The sequence below is a fragment of the Lactuca sativa genome, chromosome 8 (genome assembly GCF_002870075.4).
Source record: "Lactuca sativa cultivar Salinas chromosome 8, Lsat_Salinas_v11, whole genome shotgun sequence".
Classification (NCBI taxonomy): Eukaryota; Viridiplantae; Streptophyta; class Magnoliopsida; order Asterales; family Asteraceae; genus Lactuca; species Lactuca sativa.
In genome coordinates, this window is record NC_056630.2 from 96,419,010 (window position 1) to 96,440,289 (window position 21,280).

General features: G+C 39.8%; 1 non-coding gene across 1 annotated transcript; it reads right to left on the reverse strand.

Moving 5' to 3' along the window:
• Positions 1-20,307: 20,307 nt before the first annotated feature.
• LOC111893600 (small nucleolar RNA R71) lies at positions 20,308-20,414 on the reverse strand. Its single transcript, XR_002850915.1, has one exon. It is a non-coding gene; the product is annotated as a small nucleolar RNA R71 (small nucleolar RNA).
• Positions 20,415-21,280: the final 866 nt, after the last annotated feature.

A 21,280-nucleotide genomic window follows, 5' to 3' on the forward strand; every position in this document is an offset into this window, starting at 1 on the left:
ACCTACCGAAAGTGAAATTTTCGCGGTCGTACTGAAAAATATGAAAAATAACGCTACAACATATCCATAGAATTAACTATAACCAAACGACTAAACAAAGAGAAAATAGAGTAAAATCCTTTCTTAAACCACAAGAAAGGATGAGTAGAATATCTCCTACTAGCGAATAGCATCACTCAGGCGAACCCTCAATTCGGCCAGTTGACGCTCCACATTAAGTAGATGTCTTTCATACACTGTCTGGCGTGCTCGGAGCTCTATGAATTCAGCTCAAGTTATCGCTAGCTCTTGCAGCAGAGCCTTATTGTCTCACATTGCCCTGTTATGAGCAAGTTCAAGATTGCGAATACGATCCGTATTGGCATTCGTGTCCGCATCAAGCTCCACAGTTTGTTGAACGGCTGCCACTCCTAGCAGAACATTTCGAGCTACTCGGCGAACCAAAATAGGAAGAATTTTTTAGATAAGGTGTCTAAGTCCATAACTATTTCTGGTATGTACTTGACCCGACCCGGCATGGTCCATTTGGGTTGCATGACATCATGCATTTGGATAGACTAAATGAGAGAAACAACACTTGTGGTTTACCAATATATTATAAGTTCTAATATATTAATAGTAATATTTAATTAGTATTGATCAAGAATTAATTTGGAATTAATTAAGTGATCAAAAGATGACTAATTAAATATATGGGTTGATTATGTTAATCATCCATAACTAGTATATTGAGCTAAAAGGCTCCATGGATTATCAAGTTAGGTTAAACCCATAGGATGCTCCATAGGAGTTACAAACCCATGGGTCATGGAAATGAAGAGTCATGTCACATTAGGGTTTACATGGTGTAACCCTAGCTGTGACACACTATATAAAGAACATATCATCTACCAAAATCGGCTACACTAAGTTACAAGAGGGCTAGGCCGATTTTTACAAGTGTTTGCATTTTCTCAAAGCCATTCCAAAGCATTTGGTGTTGTGTGAAGGATTTGAGGCATCACACTTGGGGTGCTAGGCTCTCAAGGTTTTCAAGGAATCAAATCAACTACAAGGTATGCAATTCTAGCCATCTTTTAGATTAAAAGTTCCCCATGTATGCTAGATAGGATAATGAACCTTGGAAATCATATTTTGCATGTATTTTAGACAAACATAGATCCTAGGTTTTCTAGGGTTGCATGTACACTTAGGGGTGTTAGAATGCTCAAAACTCATCAGTGGTATCAGAGACTAGGCTTGTTTGTTAATACTTGATGCAAAATAGTGATAAAAATCGATTTTTGAGCTGTCTGTGCAAGGGACTCGACGAGTCCAAGTGAAAATGCAACCAACTCGGCGTTTCAGTTCGAGCACTCGACGAGTTGGCCAGGCAAAGTGCAGAATTTTGATTTTTGTTGTTGGAAATGGACTAGAAACATTACCCTAAACTGTTTTGGTGTTGTAAAACTTGTTTTAGAAGGTGTAATGGTTGTTCTAATCCATTTTTAATGGCTAATATCAATTTTTCATGATCTTATGTGTTCATATGTTATTGAAACTTTGATATGAATATTCATGTTCCTATGAGTTTTTGATAGATCATAGGAATTACTTTTTTTAAATGTTTAATTCATGATCTTTATGTGTTTTAATGGAGTCCATAACTTGTCCTGAAGTTATGGATAACCAAAAGTCTCTTTGTGTTAAAAACCATTAAAAGAACACATAATTATAAAATGAAGAGTCATCATTTTAATAACTCATAAGTTATGAATTTGAAAGGTTTTGTAAGGTCACAAAACTTGCCCTCAACTTTTGGAACATGTAAATTCACTTAATAAACTTTAGTTCCAACCCCTAGATTTTTAAAAGTTAAAAATCAACCCTTATACTTTATAATATTATAAGTTTATATATATATATATATATATATATATATATATATATATATATATATATATATATAAGAGCAAGTCGTTTTACCATTAGTAGGCCTCATTCACGAAGCCGGTCTATAAGGGGGTATAAGGTCGCTGCCTATAAAATGGCAGCTTAATGGGTGTCCACTCTCACCCACCGCTTCCTTGATCGGTGGAGGGTCGTTAGCCGAACGGGTAGGACAAGGACTTATAAATTCTCATTAAAAGTATGATGAATATTTTAAAGTAACTAAATGCTTTATTAAATTCCCAATGTTAGTTACTTTAGGAAAATGTGAATAAGGTGCTAATCCATGAAATTACAGTTTACACTTTGTTTAAGTCGTTAGTGGAGCGTGTGTGGTTAACCGGCACACTAACCTGGACTTAACAAAGTAGGTAAAGGGTGACTTAAAGTTTGTTATAGGTCGATGGAGGGCGTGTGCCGGCACATCGATTGAGTGATAAACTTTAAGGTTACCAAGAAATTTGCATGGTTACTTCACACCTCGTTGTGTGATCCTCGATATCCCAGTCACAAAACTTAGAGGGCACACTCGAGATTGATACATGTCTTTGAAAAGTTCATTGAATCTCTAAAGAATCTAGGAGTTTCTAAGAACCAATTAAAACCTAATAATCTATATTTCGGTTTTTGGTGGAAATTGGTGAATCGTCATTCACCTACCTTTCAAATATGTTATAGCTTAGAATACGGCATACCTCTTCTAAATTATAATATATTGTAATTGGATCCTAACCTTAATATTAAATTTGGGTGTTTTATTAAGGACTATCTTTATATCTAAACTAAACTTGTTCTCTTATTTTTCAGATGTCTTCCAACAACACTGCTTCTGGCTCAAACCCTACTGGCTCCTTCTCCCTCGTGAACCTATGTGGTAGGATCATCTTTGATGGTTCCAGCTTTATGGATTGGATTCGGAACATCAGGATGGTGACTCGTTACGAGGACAAGGAATATGTCCTCAACAAGGAGCTAAAGGAGATCAATGAGTCTACTGTGACATCCCCAAAATCTCGGCCAAAAAAGACCGATTTTCATTTATGCTTTTAAATACATTTTCAGAGTAAATCCTTTTGATTTGAAAGAGTTGCGGAATTTGTTCCCAAAACAAAACATGATAAAATAATATTTATCAAAGCATTTCATCAAGAGATGCATTTCATTATACAATCAAAACTTGGGATGTCATGTTCCGATACAGACCATAAAGCATAAACGATAAACATTACAAGTCATTCAACAAATATATACATATACAGACTTGTAAACAAAACAACAAGATGATCCATCCATCTTACGCCCTTGTGCCACTTCCTGTAATACAAATAAAACTGAGTGGTTCAGGCTTGGGAGCCTGGTGAGCATATAGGGTTTTCAACCCACAATAAATAAATTATATTTAATTTCACCAACCAATCACTATCCCGATTACCCATTCCCGTTATCCTCACTTTACGTCCCTAAAACAACATCTATCTCAAGGGACCTAATCTAGGATTTTCATCGGGACGGACATCACTGCGAAGGAGTTTCCTCAACAATAGATATCCTAAAGGCAACCATGAGGGGGATAGAGTACACCGGTGAACACATCGTTCACAACACCTATAGGTTATGAACCTGCTAGCGTTCCACTGGACTGTCTAGAAAGAGTCTGTGGTCGTTATACATACTCCGCTGAATAACTAGATCAACAACAACAACAACATCGAGGCCTCTCATCTGTTTATTACACACCAACTATCAACCCATGTTCTACCCAACATATTAGTAGATAATAATATATATTTTCATACGTATTTTAAAACCTGTATATCATTTTCATTCAATATATATTCCACATAACAGATGAGGCATACCACATAACACGTATTCCATAGAAAACAATTCAGATCTATGAGATAGAATAAAGTGAATATCCATTCACGCGTACAATCACAAAATATACACATAACAAGTATATCATATAAAATACTTCATAGTTACTCGTTAGAAGAAAGTAACTATACCCTCACACCTATAAACCACAATTTACTTAATACACTCAAACCGCACTTGTATTATTATCGTGTTTATGAAAGGTAGTATACACTCACTTGATCAAAAGATGATCGGACAGCACTACGACTTGCAGAAGTAGTAATCCACAGCAGATCTGGAAGATCTCCTCAAAAATCGAACTTCTCGCGGGCAGAGCTTCGGCTCGGGAACCGCACTTCTCGAGATCTTCGGGATCTCGGGACTTGCCTCGGGGCTAGAGAATAATATCGGGGCTTCGGGGTATTTCTGGCATGCAAAACGATGCAAAACGGGAGAGAGAAGAGAAGAAATTGGCAAAATAGTCGGCTGCCTTCGGACCCCTTTTATAGAAGCTGGAACCTCGGAGTACGCGGGGCGTACAGGCGTACTCGAGGCGTACTAGCCTCCGAAATCGTCACTGCATGCGTCATCAGAAGTGTCGACACTCTTCGGAGTACGCGGGGCGTACTCGCGTACGCGGGGCGTACGTCGGATCGGACTGGTGACTCGTCTTCGGATAATACCTCCGAATTTATTATTAAATTTAAATACAAAATGATTAATAAACTTCGGAAATTCATAACTTCTTCATACGAACTCCGTTTTCGACGTTCTTTATATCCACGGAAAGGTGAGACTACGCTCTACAACTTTCGTTTAGACTCCGTCGGCTAATTTCGAATTTATTTTTATTATTTATTTTTAATAGGCCGCGACAGAAAACTTCGTTATAAATTCATAACTTCTTCGTTTGACGTCCGTTCTCGCCTAACTTTTTATCGCTTCGATACCAACAATGAGATCTTCGATTCTCATTTAGATTGCTTCGGCTAAAAACCGCTCGATGTCAATTCGAGTATTTCAGGCTGCACATCGCTAAGTCGAAACTTCGATAAATCATAACTTCCTCATACGAAGTCAGATTTGGGCGTTCTATATATATTCGGAAACCTCGTTTCAACTACTACAACATTAACCAAAGATATTAAGTTTATTTTACACTTAAATTTTGACGCTTATTTTTATTCTTAATTAATCATACCACATAATTAAGTAATTAAGCACAAAACACATAATACTCAAATAATACATTCTTATTATTTCAAAATGGGTTACAAAGGTTAACCTAGACTATTATATTGTTAAAAGTGGCAAGCCCGGAAACACTGGCATTACAATTCTCTCCACCTTAGAATGATTCCGTCCCCGGAATCACACATCAACAAACAAATGCGGATAGCGACTCAACATGTCACTCTCCGTCTCCCAGGTGAGATTCGGCCCATTCGTGTGTTTCCATCGGACAAGCACTAACCCAACCATCTTGCGTCGCAATTTCTTAGTCTTTTGGTCAACAATTGCCTCTGGTTCTTCAACCAACCTTTTATTCTCATCAATTCTCAATTCAGAGATTGGAATTATGTCGGGAACTTCTCCCGTGAACTTCCTCAAATAACACACATGAAAAGTGTTATGAATTCCATTCAGTTCTTCCGGTAATTCGAGCTTGTAAGCTTGGTTCCCAATCCTCTGAAGAACTTTAAACGGTCCAATAAACCTTGGACTCAACTTTCCCCTTTTTCCAAATCTTATAAGTCCCTTCCACGGCGAGACTTTAAGCAAAACCGAATCCCCAACCTCAAAAGTTATCGGTCTTCGCTTCTTGTCAGCATAGCTCTTTTGACGATCCTGAGCCGCTAACATTCTTTCCCTAATTATTTTCAACTTTTCAGCAGTTTGATGAACCAACTCCGGTCCCATGAACTGCTTTTCCCCAGCCTCAAGCCAACAAGACGGCGTACAACACTTCTGTCCATACAAAGCTTGGTACGGTGCCATCTTAATGCTCGAGTGGAAACTATTATTAAAGGAAAATTCTACCAACGGTAAATGTTCATCCCAATTACCTAGGAATTCCAGAGTACATGCTCTCAGCATATCTTCAAGTGTTTGTATCGTTCGTTCGCTCTGACTATCAGTCTGCGGATGGTAAGCTGTACTTGAACACAACTTGATACCCAATTCCTCTTGTAGACTTTTCCAAAACCTCGATGTGAAACGGCTATCACGATCCGATACAATCGTTAACGGAACACCGTGAAGCCTCACAATTTCCTTCATGTAAGAATTCGCAAGCTTCTCCATAGACCATTTCTCCTTGGCTGCTATGAAATGCGCACTCTTAGTGAATCGATCAACGACCACCCAAATCATGTCGTGACCATTCTTTGTTCTGGGAAGTTTAGTGACAAAATCCATAGCAATGTCTTCCCACTTACCCATAGGCACAGGCAAAGGTTCTAAACTCCCGTACGGTTTCTGATGCCGTGTCTTGACTCTCGCGCAAGTCACACACTCAGCCACATACTTTGCAACATCAAGCTTCATCGTCGGCCACCAGTAGTAGGGTTTCAGGTCCCTATACATTTTAGTGCTACCGGGATGAATCGAGTACATGGTTTTGTGAGCTTCTTCCATCAGAAGATCTCTGACTCCTCCTGTCTTAGGTATCCAAATCCGATCTTGGAACACCTTCAGTCCTTGACTGTTTACATCGAACACCAACGTTTTGCCCAAACGTTCCTCCTTTCTGTCATTCTTCTCAGAAGCTTCGCTCTGGGCTTTCTTTATACTTTCCAAAATAGTCGAGACAACTTCAATTCTCAACGCTCTTGGCCTTTTCCTTTCAAGATTGACTTTCCGACTGAGAGCATCAGCAACAACATTAGCTTTACCGGGGTGGTAAAGTATCTCACATTCATAGTCTTTAAGTAATTCTAGCCAGCGTCGTTGCCTCATATTCAATTCTTTCTGATTAAAGAGATATTGGAGACTCTTATGATCAGTGAAAAGTTTGCACTTCGTGCCATAGAGGTAATGTCTCCATATTTTCAGAGTGAAAACTACCGCTGCCAACTCCAAATCATGAGTCGGGTAATTCTTTTCATGCTCTTTCAGCTGTCGAGACGCATATGCTATCACCTTTTCTCTTTGGGTCAAAACACAACCCAATCCAACCCCAGACGCATCGCTATGAACAACGAAGTCTTCAACTCCATCGGGTAGAGAAAGTATCGGTGCCTCGCATAGCTTCTTCTTTAACTTCTCGAATGCTTCTTTATGCTTCTCACTCCAAGCATAAGTAGCTCCTTTGTGGGTCAAAGCTGTCAACGGAGTAGCAATCGAAGAAAAGCCTTGGATAAACCTTCGGTAATATCCGGCTAATCCTAAAAAGCTTCGAATCTCCGTGGGACTTTTCGGTTGTTCCCACTTTGTTACAGCTTCGATCTTCGCTGGATCAACCATTATCCCTTCTTGGTTGACCACGTGACCCAAGAATTGGACTTCACGAATCCAAAAATCACATTTGGAGAACTTTGCATACAACTTCTCCTTCTTCAAGACTTCTAACACTTCTCGCAAGTGTCTGCCATGCTCCTCCTGGCTTTTCGAGTAAATCAGAATGTCGTCTATGAACACTATCACGGATTTATCAAGGAACGGGTTACAAACCCTATTCATCAAATCCATGAACGCTGCCGGAGCATTGGTTAGTCCAAACGACATAACCAAGAACTCGTAATGTCCATATCTTGTTCTGAATGCAGTCTTCTCGATATCTTGCTCTCTTACTTTCAGCTGATGATATCCTGACCTTAGATCGATCTTCGAGAAATAGCTCGAACCTTGCAATTGATCAAACAGTTCATCAATCCTCGGCAACGGATATCTATTCTTTATTGTTGCCTTGTTCAGCTCTCTTTAATCAATGCACATTCTCATACTTCCATCTTTCTTCTTTACAAATAACACCGGAGCTCCCCAGGGTGATGAACTAGGTCTAATGAAACCTTTGTCCAATAACTCCTGTAGTTGCATCATTAGCTCCTTCATCTCCGTTGGTGCTAATCGATAAGGTGCTTTTGCAATTGGCGTCGTTCCTGGCAACAAGTCAATACGGAATTCCACTTGTCGATCAGGCGGTAATCCAGGAAGATCTTCCGGAAATACTTCCGGATAATCACACACCACTGGAATATTCTGCATCACCTTCTTTTCCTTCTTAGCATCAATCACGAATGCTAAATATGATGTACACCCCTTGGTCAAACATTTTCTGGCTTTCATCAATGAAATGATTCCAGAATTCACTCTGCGTTTATCTCCATACACCATAAACGAATCTTTCCCAGGTGGGTTTACTTTGACTATTTTCTTCTTGCATAAAATTTCGGCGTCGTTGGCGCTAAGCCAATCCATTCCCAATACGATGTCGAAACCATTAAGTTCGATAGGCAATAATTCCTCGTGGAACTTATTCCCATTCAGATCAATTAAGATGTTTTTCATGCAATAGCTAACAGGTACAAACTTGCCACTAGCAACTTCGACTAATAAGGCATTATCTAGTCTAACAACAGGCAAAGCTAGCTTTCTACCAAATTCATGCGATATAAAGGAGTAGTTGGCTCCAGAATCAAATAAAATTTGGGCAGGCAATTCGTTAACGAGAAAGGTACCTGAAGCGACATCAACTTCATCTTTAGCAGCTTCCAGTGTCATCTGGAATGCTCTCGCCTTTGGCTTTGGCGGAATGTTGGGTCTACCTGCCTCCTTCTTCTTCGGGCAGTCCCTCGACATATGACCCTCCTCACCACAACCATAGCAAACTTTCTTTGTGAGGTTACACTCATTGGCATAGTGCCCTGGCTTTCCACACTTGTAGCATGTGTTCGCCACCTCACATCTTCCATGATGCTTCTTCTTACATTTGTCGCACAATTTCGCTTCACCTCCACCTCCCCTCGAACCAGACTTCGAGAACTTGTTTCTCTTGTTGGACCCTGAAGTTCCATCGAACTTCCTCTTTTCTCCAACATCTATCCTTTCCAGACCCCTTTCCTTCTGCTGGGCCTCCACATTCTTAGCTGCACGAACAGCCGTTTTCAGAGTAGTTGCCATCTTGACTGTCGGACCAAAGTCGGCAGGCAGTCCGTTAGCAAACCTCTCAATCTTGGAGAGTTCCGTTGGCACTAGGTACGGAAACAACTTCATCTTCTCAGTAAATGCAGTAGCATAGTCATCTATGCTCATCTTCCCTTCTATAAGTTTTGAAACTCATTGTTCAGATCAATCAGATCTATCTCCGAACAATACTGCACCCTTAACTGTTCCAAGAACTCCTCCCATGACATTTTCAGGGCTTCTCCTCGTGGCATAGTATCTGCCAACAACTTCCACCAACTCAAGACTCCAGTCTTCAGTTGTCTAACCGCAAAGACGATCTTCTGTTTGTTGCTACAGTCGCAACTTTCAAATACCATCTCCATTTCGGAGATCCAATCCATTATCTCAACAGGCTTTGGGCTCCCAGAAAGACTTGGCGGTTTGGTGCCCAAGAAGTTCTTGTACATACGCCCATCCTTGTTGTTTCTCCTTTCTGGATCGTTCCTTCGTTCCTCTTGAGTCCCAACTTGACTCACCATGCGACTATTGTTCCCTTCCTCCGATTGCTCGGGAATCAATTTAGGTTCCTCAATAGGTATGACAGATTCATCCCTATTATTATGCAACATTTGTCGCATCTCCTCCCTTTGTGCGGCTAGCATAGCCCGAATCATGGCTTGCACCGCAGCCATTGTTATTGGTTCTGGTGCTGCTGCTACAACAGGTATCTGCTCAATCACTGGCGGTTGATTCCTATTTTCATCCGCGTTTCCAACGCCACTCCTTGTTCTCACCATTTTGATCTACACACCGAATAAGGTGAAATTAGATCCTTATTCACGATAGATATTCAAATCATCCTTATTACTCCGAAACGTTTACATGCTAGTTCTAATGACGTAGACGCACGCTTAGAATCCTACACACATAAGGTTTCCAGATCCGGTCGGCAACAGACCGTAGATCCGAACAAATAATATCATATATGGCAACATATAACATTTAGCACATAAAGCATTTTAGGCAACTTTCCTAAAATAAACTAGTGCTCGTGTCTAAAATCCAACAGACACACATCTCATCATTCCATTTAGCATTCTAAGTTTAAGTCTAGAAATCCTACAAATTCCTAGTTCGCTTAAACTAATGCTCTGATACCAACTGTGACATCCCTAAAATCTCGGCCAGAAAAGACCGATTTTCATTTATGCTTTTAAATACATTTTCAGAGTAAATCCTTTTGATTTGAAAGAGTTGCGGAATTTATTCCCAAAACAAAACATGATAAAATAATATTTATCAAAGCATTTCATCAAGAGATGCATTTCATTATACAATCAAAACTCGGGATGTCATGTTCCGATACAGACCATAAAGCATAAACGATAAACATTACAAGTCATTCAACAAATATATACATATACAGACTTGTAAACAAAACAACAAGATGATCCATCCATCTTACGCCCTTGTGCCACTTCCTATAATACAAATAAAACTGAGTGGGTCAGGCTTGGGAGCCTGGTGAGCATATAGGGTTTTCAACCCACAATAAATAAATTATATTTAATTTCACCAACCAATCGCTATCCCGATTACCCATTCCCGTTATCCTCACTTTACGTCCCTAAAACAACATCTATCTCAAGGGACCTAATCTAGGATTTTCATCGGGACGGACATCACTGCGAAGGGGTTTCCTCAACAATAGATATCCTAAAGGCAACCATGAGGGGGATAGAGTACACCGGTGAACACATCGTTCACAACACCTACAGGTTATGAACCTGCTAGCGTTCCACTGGACTGTCTAGAAAGAGTCCGTGGTCGTTATCCATACTCCGCTGAATAACTAGATCAACAACAACAACAACAACATCGAGGCCTCTCATCTGTTTATTACACACCAACTATCTACCCATGTTCTACCCAACATATTAGTAGATAATAATATATATTTTCATACGTATTTTAAAACCTGTATATCATTTTCATTCAATATATATTCCACATAACAGATGAGGCATACCACATAACACGTATTCCATAGAAAACAATTCAGATCTATGAGATAGAAAAAAGTGAAAATCCATTCACGCGTACAATCACAAAATATACACATAACAAGTATATCATATAAAATACTTCATAGTTACTCATTAGAAGAAAGTAACTATACCCTCACACCTATAAACCACAATTTACTTAATACACTCAAACCGCACTTGTATTATTATCGTGTTTATGAAAGGTAGTATAAACTCACTTGATCAGAAGATGATCGGACAGCACTACGACTTGCAGAAGTAGTAATCCACAGCAGATCTGGAAGATCTCCTCAAAAATCGAACTTCTCGCGGGCAGAGCTTCGGCTCGGGAACCGCACTTCTCGGGATCTTCGGGATCTCGGGACTTGCCTCGGGGATAGAGAATAATACCGGGGCTTCGGGGTATTTCTGGCACGCAAAACGATGCAAAACGGGAGAGAGAAGAGAAGAAATTGGCAAAATAGCCGGCTGCCTTCGGACCCCTTTTATAGAGGCTGGAACCTCAGAGTACACGGGGCGTACAGGCGTACACGGGGCGTACTAGCCTCCGAAATCGTCACTGCATGCGTCATCCGAAGTGTCAACACTCTTCGGAGTACGCGGGGCGTACGTCGGATCGGATTGGTGACTCGTCTTCGGATAATACCTCCGAATTTATAATTAAATTTAAATACAAAATGATTAATAAACTTCGGAAATTCATAACTTCTTCATACGAACTCCGTTTTCGATGTTCTTTATATCCACGGAAAGGTGAGACTACACTCTACAACTTTCGTTTAGACTCCGTCGGCTAATTTCGACTTTATTTTTATTATTTATTTTTAATAGGCCGCGACAGAAAACTTCGTTATAAATTCATAACTTCTTCGTTTGACGTCCGTTCTCGCCTAACTTTTTATCGCTTCGATACCAACAAGGAGATCTTCGATTCTCATTTAGATTGCTTCGGCTAAAAACCGCTCGATCTCAATTCGAGTATTTCAGGCTTCACATCGCTAAGTCGAAACTTCGATAAATCATAACTTCCTCATACGAAGTCAGATTTGGGCGTTCTATATATATTCGGAAACCTCGTTTCAACTACTACAACATTAACCAAAGATATTAAGTTTATTTTACACTTAAATTTTGAAGCTTATTTTTATTCTTAATTAATCAGACCACATAATTAAGCAATTAAGCACAAAACACATAATACTCAAATAATACATTCTTATTATTTCAAAATGGGTTACGAAGGTTAACCTAGACTATTATATTGCTAAAAGTGGCAAGCCCGGAAACACAGGCGTTACATCTACTGCTACTCCCCAGGAGATTGCTAACTTCCGGACTCATGAATGAGATGCCACCAAAGTGGCATGCATCATGATGGCCACCATGACAGTTGAAATCCAGAAGTCCTATGAGGACTACTACCCTTTTGAGATGCACCAAGATAAAATGGAAAGATACCATCAGAGTGGTCGTCAAGAGCAGTATGAAATAATCTCCATGATAACAACCAGGATGAAGGACGGAGAATCCGTCACGAGCCACATGCAGAAAATGCAAAGGTATGTGGATCGTTTGTTGAAGCTTAATGTGAACTTCCGTGAGGAGCTTGCAATAGATATTATTTTACACTCTTTACCCTCGTGTTATGATCAATTCCGCATGACATACCACATGAATAAGGAAGAAGTCACACTTAGCAAACTTCAACGACTCCTAAAGACCGCAGAAACATGTCTTAAAGGTAAGTCGGTTGCTAACACTCCTACTCCTACTCCTACTCCAAACTCCACCCTATCTTGGCAATCGGGAAAGGTAGAGGGAAGAAGAGGAAGAGCTCTTCGAAGGGTACCAAGGCTAGGACCCTTGATGGCTATTCTTCAAGTGGAACCGAGAAAGGTTTCGTCACTCCTTCTTCTGACCCAAAAGAGGCTGAATGCTTCTACTGCCATGAAAAGTCGCATTGGAAGCGGAACTGCCCAAAGTACTAGCAAGATGTGAAGGATGGGAAAGTTAAACCCAACCATGCAGGTATTTACATTATTCTATCTAATAAATTACCCTATTCTAACTCTTGGGTCCTTGATACTGGTTGTGGTATTCATATTTGTTTTGATTTGTAGGGATTAAGAAGATGTGAGAATGTGGAGCATGGAAAGATAAACTTGATCATGGGGAATAGGAAAGCTTCACCTGTCACCAAGATTGGAGTTTATTCTTTGTTGCTAAGTAGTGGTTTTACTTTAGATTTCAATAAATGTTGTTATTCGCCATAAATGGTAAGAAATATTATTTCCTTTCATGCTTTGTACAAACAAGGGTTTACCTTTTCTTTTGATAATGAAATTGGTGGAATAAATGCTTTCTTTGATAATGTTCTTTATTTTAAAGCATTACCTTGTGATGGTGTGTATGAAGTTGTATTTGTTGTAGATAATCTAGGAAATAATGTGTTGTGTATTGATTCTTCGAGTGATAACAATAACTTGGATAAAGCATCATTATGGCATTGTCGTCTTGGACATGTGAGCAAGAAACACATAGGCCAACTCCAAAAGGATGGAGTCTTGGAGTCATTTGACCTAAAGTCAGACGATAGTTGTGAATCATGCTTACTTGGAAAAATGGCAAAGTCATCCTTCACTGGTTCTCTTGATAGGGGTGAAGGTTAGTTGGATCTAGTGCACACGGATATGTGTGGACCCTTCAAATTTGCCACAAGAGATGCTAATCATTATTATTTGACTTTTACTGATGATTATAGTAGATATGGATATGTCTATTTAATCAAGCATAAGTCAGAGACTTTTGAAATGTTTAAAGAGTTTAAGTAGGAAGTCAAGAATCAGTTGGGCAGGAACATTAAGATGCTTCGATCCGATCGTGGTGGTGAGTGTCTTAGTACAGAGTTCCTCGACTATCTTAAGGAATATGGGATTATCTCACAATTGACACCTCCCAGGACACCACAGCTTAATGGTTTGGCTGAGAGGCGTAATCGAACCTTGTTGGATGTGGTTCGTTCCATGATGAGTCGAGCTTCGCTACCAATCTCATTTTGGGGGTATGACTTAGAGACTGCCGCCCATATCCTTAATCTAGTCCCTACAAAGAAAGTTGCCAAAACTCTTCATGAGATGTGGACTAGTAAAGTTCCCAAACTAGACCACATCAAGATTTGGGGTTGCGAGGCTTTCGTGAGGTGCGGGACTCATGATAAGCTCGAACCTCAAAGTGAGAGGTGTATTTTCATCGGCTACCCATAAAAATCCTTTGGTTACCTCTTCTACAGACCCAGTGACAATGTGGTCTTTGTAGCATGGAGGGTGTCGAGAGAGAGAGAGAGAGAGAGAGAGAGAGAGACAGAGAGAGAGAGAGAGAGAGAGAAAGTTCATAAGCCAAGGAAATAGTGGGAGGAAAATTGACCTTGAAGAAATTCAAGAGTCAAGTGGTGAAGGAACTTAAAACCCTAGCACTTAACCTGAGGAGGAAACTCCTGTTGAGCCAATTGACAAGTTTGTACCTCTGAGGCGTTCCACAAGGGTTAGGAATGCACCTGAGCATTATTATGGTTTCCATATTACTGCTGAAGGTGAGAAACTTCGTAGTGATGAGACATTAGTAAGTATGGATGAACCTAACAGTTTTTCGGAAGCCATGGCAGGCCCCGAGTCTACCAAATGGAAAGAGGAAATGGACAGCAAGATATAGTCCATGTATGACAATCAAGTTTGGAACTTGGTTGACAATGTACCAGGTTGTAAGACAGTTGGGTGCAAATGGATCTTCAAGAAGAAGACCGACATGGATGGTAATGTACACACTTATAAGGCACGACTGGGTGCAAAGGGCTTTTCTCAAACTCTGGGAGTTGATTATGATGAGACCTTTTCACCAGTTGCAAAGATTAAGTCCATTAGGGTTCTGTTAGCCATAGCTGCATTTCATGATTATGAAATATGGCAAATGGATGTCAAAACCGTCTTCCTTAATGGAAGTTTGGCTGAAGATGTTTACATGAGTCAGCCAGAGGGTTTTGTCAGTACTGAATACCCTAATAGAGTGTTTAAGCTCGAGAAATCCATTTATGGATTGAAACAGGCACCTTGCAGATGGAATCTTTTCTTTGATGAGAAGGTCAAAGAATTTGGCTTCTCAATAAGTGAAGATGAATCTTGTGTATATGTGAAGGCTAATGGGAGTATAGTTAGCTTTTTGTTACTATATGTGGATGGCATACTACTCATAGGAAATGACATCCCAACCTTGCAGGAAGTGAAGTCCTGGCTTAGGAAGTGTTTCGCTATGAAGTACCTAGGAGAAGCTTATATTCTAGGGCTAAGGATTCTGATAGACCGGAGTAAAAGACTAATCAGAGTACCTACTTGGATAAGGTGCTGAAGAGGTTCAACATGCAGGACTCCAAGAAAGGAGAGTTACCCATCCAGAGTAACGCCAGACTGAGTAAAACTTAGAGATCGAGTACTAAGGCTGAGATAGCAAAAATGAGTCGAGAACCTTATGTTTCTGTGGTAGGCTCGATCATGTATGCTATGACTTGTACTCGTCCTAATGTAGCCTTTTCCTTGAGCATGGTTAGAAGATATCAGGGGAACCCTGTCAAGGCTCACTGGACCGCGGTAAAGAAAATCCTCAAGTACCTGCGGAGGACTAAGGAGTAGGTCGTTACCCTCGGTGGGAGTATGACTTGAGAGTTGTGGGGTATAGTGATGCCAACTTTCAGACTGATAGGGAAAATTTCCGCTCTCAGTCAGGCTGGGTCTTTACCTTAAACGGAGGAGCAATTACTTGGAATAGTTCCAAGCAAGAGACAGTGGCTGATTCAACTTGCGAATCAGACTATATAGCAGCAAGCGAGGAAGCAAAGGAGGCGATATGGCTGAAGAACTTCATTGGAGACCTTGGAGTTATACTAGCTATAAAAGAGCCAATGGAAATTTTCTGTGTTAGTGAAAGTGCAGTTGCCTTAGCCAAGGAACCAAGGGATCACGAAAGATCCAAACATATCGACAGAAAATACCATTTCATCGGACATCGAATACAAGAAGGACTCCTCGTGGCAAAGAGGGTATCATCGAATGAGAACCCAGCAGGTCCCCTCACGAAGGGACTGACTCTGGTTAAGCATCTCCAGCATGCTCGGAGCATAGGGCTGAAAGATGATATTAGTTTTAGTAGTTAGATAATTTTGAAATGTGTAAAGTGTAATTGACATTTGATGATGAATAAAGTTGTGTTTATTTATGAGTAAAGTGTTGCTATCTCTTGTCAACCGTTTACTATATTTCTTTTGCATGTTTTGACTTCCAGAATAATTATGTTTGGTATATCATATTATTCGAATCTCCACAGTCGGTCATATGTTGGAAGTAGGAATGAATCAAGACTGTCATGAGATGGTTGTAGAGGTCTAAGTTGTTGGACATGGCCTCGACACTCATGAGTGCTCATAAGTTCTGAGCATTAGACTCAACCCACGCTCATTGGTATCACTTCATGGAATTTATCTCGAGTGATTGTGAGACGGTAATATCATATAAGTCTTCAAACCTAGAGATATGACTTGTTGCCTATGAGTTGGTTATGCATTGATCATACGAAACTGCATTGGTAACTCGATGTTATAAAACGTACTTTTGTGTGTGATTAAACAAGTAGTAGAATAAGCATATGTGTCGAAGTTTATATGTTCCTTCTTGGATTAGAAGCGATATTTGGGCCCCTCGATGATTTTTTTTTGACCTATGTACCGGGCCCAGTCAGAACTGAATTGATGTGTTCAATCTAGTTCTGTGTCAAACAAATCGGAAATCAGGAAACAAACTACTGGACAATAAGTAAGACATTGTTCCATGTATTTGTCTGGCTGATATCTAGAACGGAGGATTATATGATCACTTATCTTAAATGGCACATCATCATCATCTCAGATCCGAGAGACCTTGAACGAGCTATGATTGATGATCGGTTCCTGAAGTCATACTTGCAGTTATAGTTATTAGACTTATCCAGGTAGGAGAATGTTGGATAAGGTGTCTAAGTCCATAACTATTTTTGGTATGTACTTGACCCGACCCGACATGCTCCATTTGGGTTGCATGGCATTATGCATTTGGATAGACTAAATGAGCGAAATAACACTTGCGGTTTATTAATATATTATAAGTTCTAATATATTAATAGTCTTATTTAATTACTATTGATCAAGAATTAATTTGGAATTAATTAAGTGATCAAAAGATGACTAATTAAATATATCGGTTGATTATGTAAATCATCCATAACTTGTATAGTGGGCTAAAAGGCTCCATGGATTATCAAGTTGGGTTAAACCCATAGGATGATGCTCCATGGGAGTTACAAACCCATGGGTAATGGAAATGAAGAGTCATGTCACATTAGGGTTTACATGGTGTAACCTTAGATGTGACACGTTATATAAAGAACATGTCATCTACCAAAATTGGCTACACTAAGTTACAAGAGGGCTAGGCCGATTTTTACAAGTGTTTGCATTCTCTCAAAGCCATTCCATAGCATTTGGTGTTGTGTGAAGCATTTAAGGCATCACACTTAGGGTGCTAGGCTCTCAAGGTTTTCAAGGAATCAAATCAACTACAAGGTATGCAATTCTATCCATCTTTTAGATTAAAAGTCCCCCATGTATGCTAGATAGGATTATGAACCTTGGAAATCATATTTTGCATGTATGTTAGACAAACATAGATCCAAGGTTTTCTAGGGTTGCATGTACACTTAGGGGTGTTAGAATACTCAAAACCCATCAGAATTCTGTCTACAGAGCCTCCCTCACTTATGTTGTAGAAGCTTTGGTCTCTGTTGTAGGGTAAGGGTTGACCTTGCTCTCGGCTCCACCTACCCAAGTTTTCAGCCCACGAAGGCATCGGGCCTTGGAAATTTTGTCATGGATTAGGATTCTAGGCAACTGGTGGTGGATGATAGGCTTCTGATTTGGAATCAGTGTCTTAAGGAAAATTTTCTGCAAAACCATCATCTAAGGGAATTTCATGATTCTCTTCTGGCTCTACATCTTGTCCTTGACCGGGAAAGTACGGGTCTCCGCGTAAATGAAATCCAACTGATATTGCCATATTTATACCTATTTTTAGGCAATATTTAAGTACATTTTTATTAATAAGTTGATAATATGTTTAGAATAATGGTACTTATGACTTTAAATTGTTATTTTCAGTCAATTAAAAGAATTTCCGAAGAGAGGGACCAAAAGTGACAATATGTAGAACATGGGAGACTTGGAAGACAAGAAAAGAATAAATCCACGAAAGTTACTAAACCCACGACGTGGCAAAGTCGGCCACGATGTGGCATGAGGATTCTAGAAGATAAAGATCGCGATTCGGAGGAATCCTTGCCCGGTACGGATAACTTGGAGCCCACGATGTGGCCTGGATAGCCACGATGTGGCGCGGGATTTTGGAGTCTATTTAAGTGTTCCTAATTATTACGAGAGAGAGAACTTTTGGCTGAAGGAAGGAGTTCCAGAAGGCGATTTGGAGCGAAAGAAAGGTTCTGGAAAAAGGTTTTCAACACCAAAAAGAGTAAAGGTCTATATTTTAGTTAATTAAGAACATGTTTTCTATTACTTTAATTTGTGTTGGTTTATTAGTTGCTATGATGAGCAGCTGAATCTAGCTACTCTTGTTTAGCTAGATGAAGCTTCCAACTTATGAATAGCTCAATTTTTATGGATTAAGTTTAGTTGGTAAAAATTGCTTGTGTTTGATTGGTATTACTTAGCATGCTTATGTTTGTTTTTCTAATTGCTTGATTACATGATTTATGTAGCTTAGTGACCATTAACTGCATGAACTTGTTTACCTAATGATTTAGTGAACATTGAATTGTTAGAGCTAGGATTGACCAATCTTAGTTAGTAATTAGAGTAAATAAGCTTAGCCGTGCTAGAGAACGTGTATTGTGACTATAATTGCGTTTATATAACAAATCTTACATAGCATATTTACATTCATAATTAGTTTTGTGTTTAATTATGTGTGAACATACATGGTTTGACATGAATTAGTTAAATATTTGTAAAGTTAGAACTAAATTACTAATACAACTAAAAACCAACTTAATAATCCGTAATCATTAGCTAGCCATTAGGAAGAAGTGGATTCAAACTAAACAAGAGTGTGTTTTTACTTATTGAATTTGATTTAAGTTCATCTGATCTTGTAAAATCAGATAAAACCCTTTTAAACTTGTTAATAATTAGGTTAATTTAATAGTAAGTAGATTAATTAGTAACACAATTCCCTGTGATCGACACCCAACTTACCCAAGCTATACTGTAATCTGATTAGGTACACTGCCTATAAGTGCATAGTTAGTTTAAGTTAGTTAGGTTATAAATATTAAAATTAGTGAGTACTTTTGTGCACATCAAGTTTTTGGCACCGTTGCCGGGGAACGGCTTAGTTTTTAGCTTATTTATTTGCATTAAATTAATCGATCCTTCTTGTGGAGTAAAAACCACAAAATAGTTAATTTTTTAGCAAAGTATAATTTTTTCTTTCAGTCACAGAGTCCACGACGTAGCCAGATACCTGCCACGACGTGGACATCTAAAACACTAGATTTTTAGTTGTTAGTTAGTTTTTCTTATTTTAGTTCAATTTTACGTTTTTAGTTTAGCAAGTTTCAGGAGTTCATGACCAGAGGCTCAAACACACCCTTGGTGCCACCACTTGAAGATCCCGAGTCTGCAATTCACAAGAAAAAGACGCCCATACAAGAATTGAAGTCAGCTTTTTCAAGGAAGTCGGGAAAGAATACAGGAGAGTCAAGTTCATCCGCGAGGCACAAGAGCAATTTTGAGCACTTGGATCAAACACCCGTCCAAACAGAGTCCAAATACGATACCAAGCCGGAATTTGAAGAACACACAAGCGAACCCGAGAACGAGCCAAGGAACGAGATGGTAGCAATTGAAGAGATGTCCATGGGAGCTTACAAGAAGTGGATCCGAGAAGATATGGGTCCCGGTTTAGTCCAGCCCGCAATACCTGCCACTGCCACATTCGAGTTGAACGGGCACATATTGACTGCACTGAAGGATATCCCATTTTTTGGGAAAGATCATGAGGATGCTTTTAAGCATCTAGATGAAGTCAATGACATTGCGGATTACTTCAATGTCCCAAATGTCAACAGAAACACAGTCTTGCTTAGGATGCTTGCCATCACTTTCAAAGGAGCTGCTAAGGAATGGTTAAAAGCACTTCCACCGGGTACAATTACCACTTGGGCTCAAATGTGTGAGCAATTCCTGGACCAGTTTTGCCCACCATCCAAGATAGCCAAACTCAAGAAGGCAATAGCCAACTTTGAGTAACAGCCGGGGGAGTCATTATACGAAGCATGGGAGCGGTACAAGGGCTTGCTTAGAAATTGCCCTCAGCATGATCTAAATGTGCAACATGAGATGTCAATCTTCTATGACGGGGTCAACGTTATGACAAGACAACTCCTTGACTCTCAAGGACCTTTGACAAAGAAAAATCCAAGGGAGGTCAAGGAGCTGATTAAAGAATTCGCAAAGCACTCTTGCGAATACCACAACCCTAGGCAAGATGGAATAAAAGGTGGTGGAGGGGCCCAAACTGAAGAAATAGCAGCTATAATGGCCATGCTGAATAATTTGGATCGAAGGATAACACAAATGGACCAGTCAATACATGCCATGAGAGTGGGTTGCGAAAGATGTAGTGGTCCACACTTGACCAAGGACTGCAATGTAGATGAGTTTGGGAACAGAAAAGCTCAAGTGTGCTACTCTAGTGGGGATAAGTTTGATGAGGATTGAAGGAAACCGAAGAAAGAGTGGCTGCCATATGAAGAGTATAAGAAGCAAAAAGAAGAGAAGTATAGGCAGACAGGTCGAGGCTTTTATCAAAAGGAGCAGCCACCAGCCGAGAAGAAACCCGATCTAGAGACCATTTTGATGAAATTTATGGAAGCTTCAGAAAAGAGGCACGATGCCACTGATTCTGCTATTATGGAACAACAAAATTTAATAAAGAATTAGCAAGCCTCCATCCATAACCTTGAAGTACAATTTGGTTAACTAGCCACTCTGGTTCATGAAAAATTGTCCCCGAAGAATCCCGAAATAAAGACCCAATCTCATGTAATGGCCATCGATGCTGAAGAAGAAGCAATCTCTGAGTTCCTGGAGGCATTGGAAGAAGAACCACAGTAGCCCGATCCAAAAGCCAAGAAGTCAAAGTTCGAAAGTGAAAGGGTTCCTGAAACAGCTTCGCCACGACGTGGCA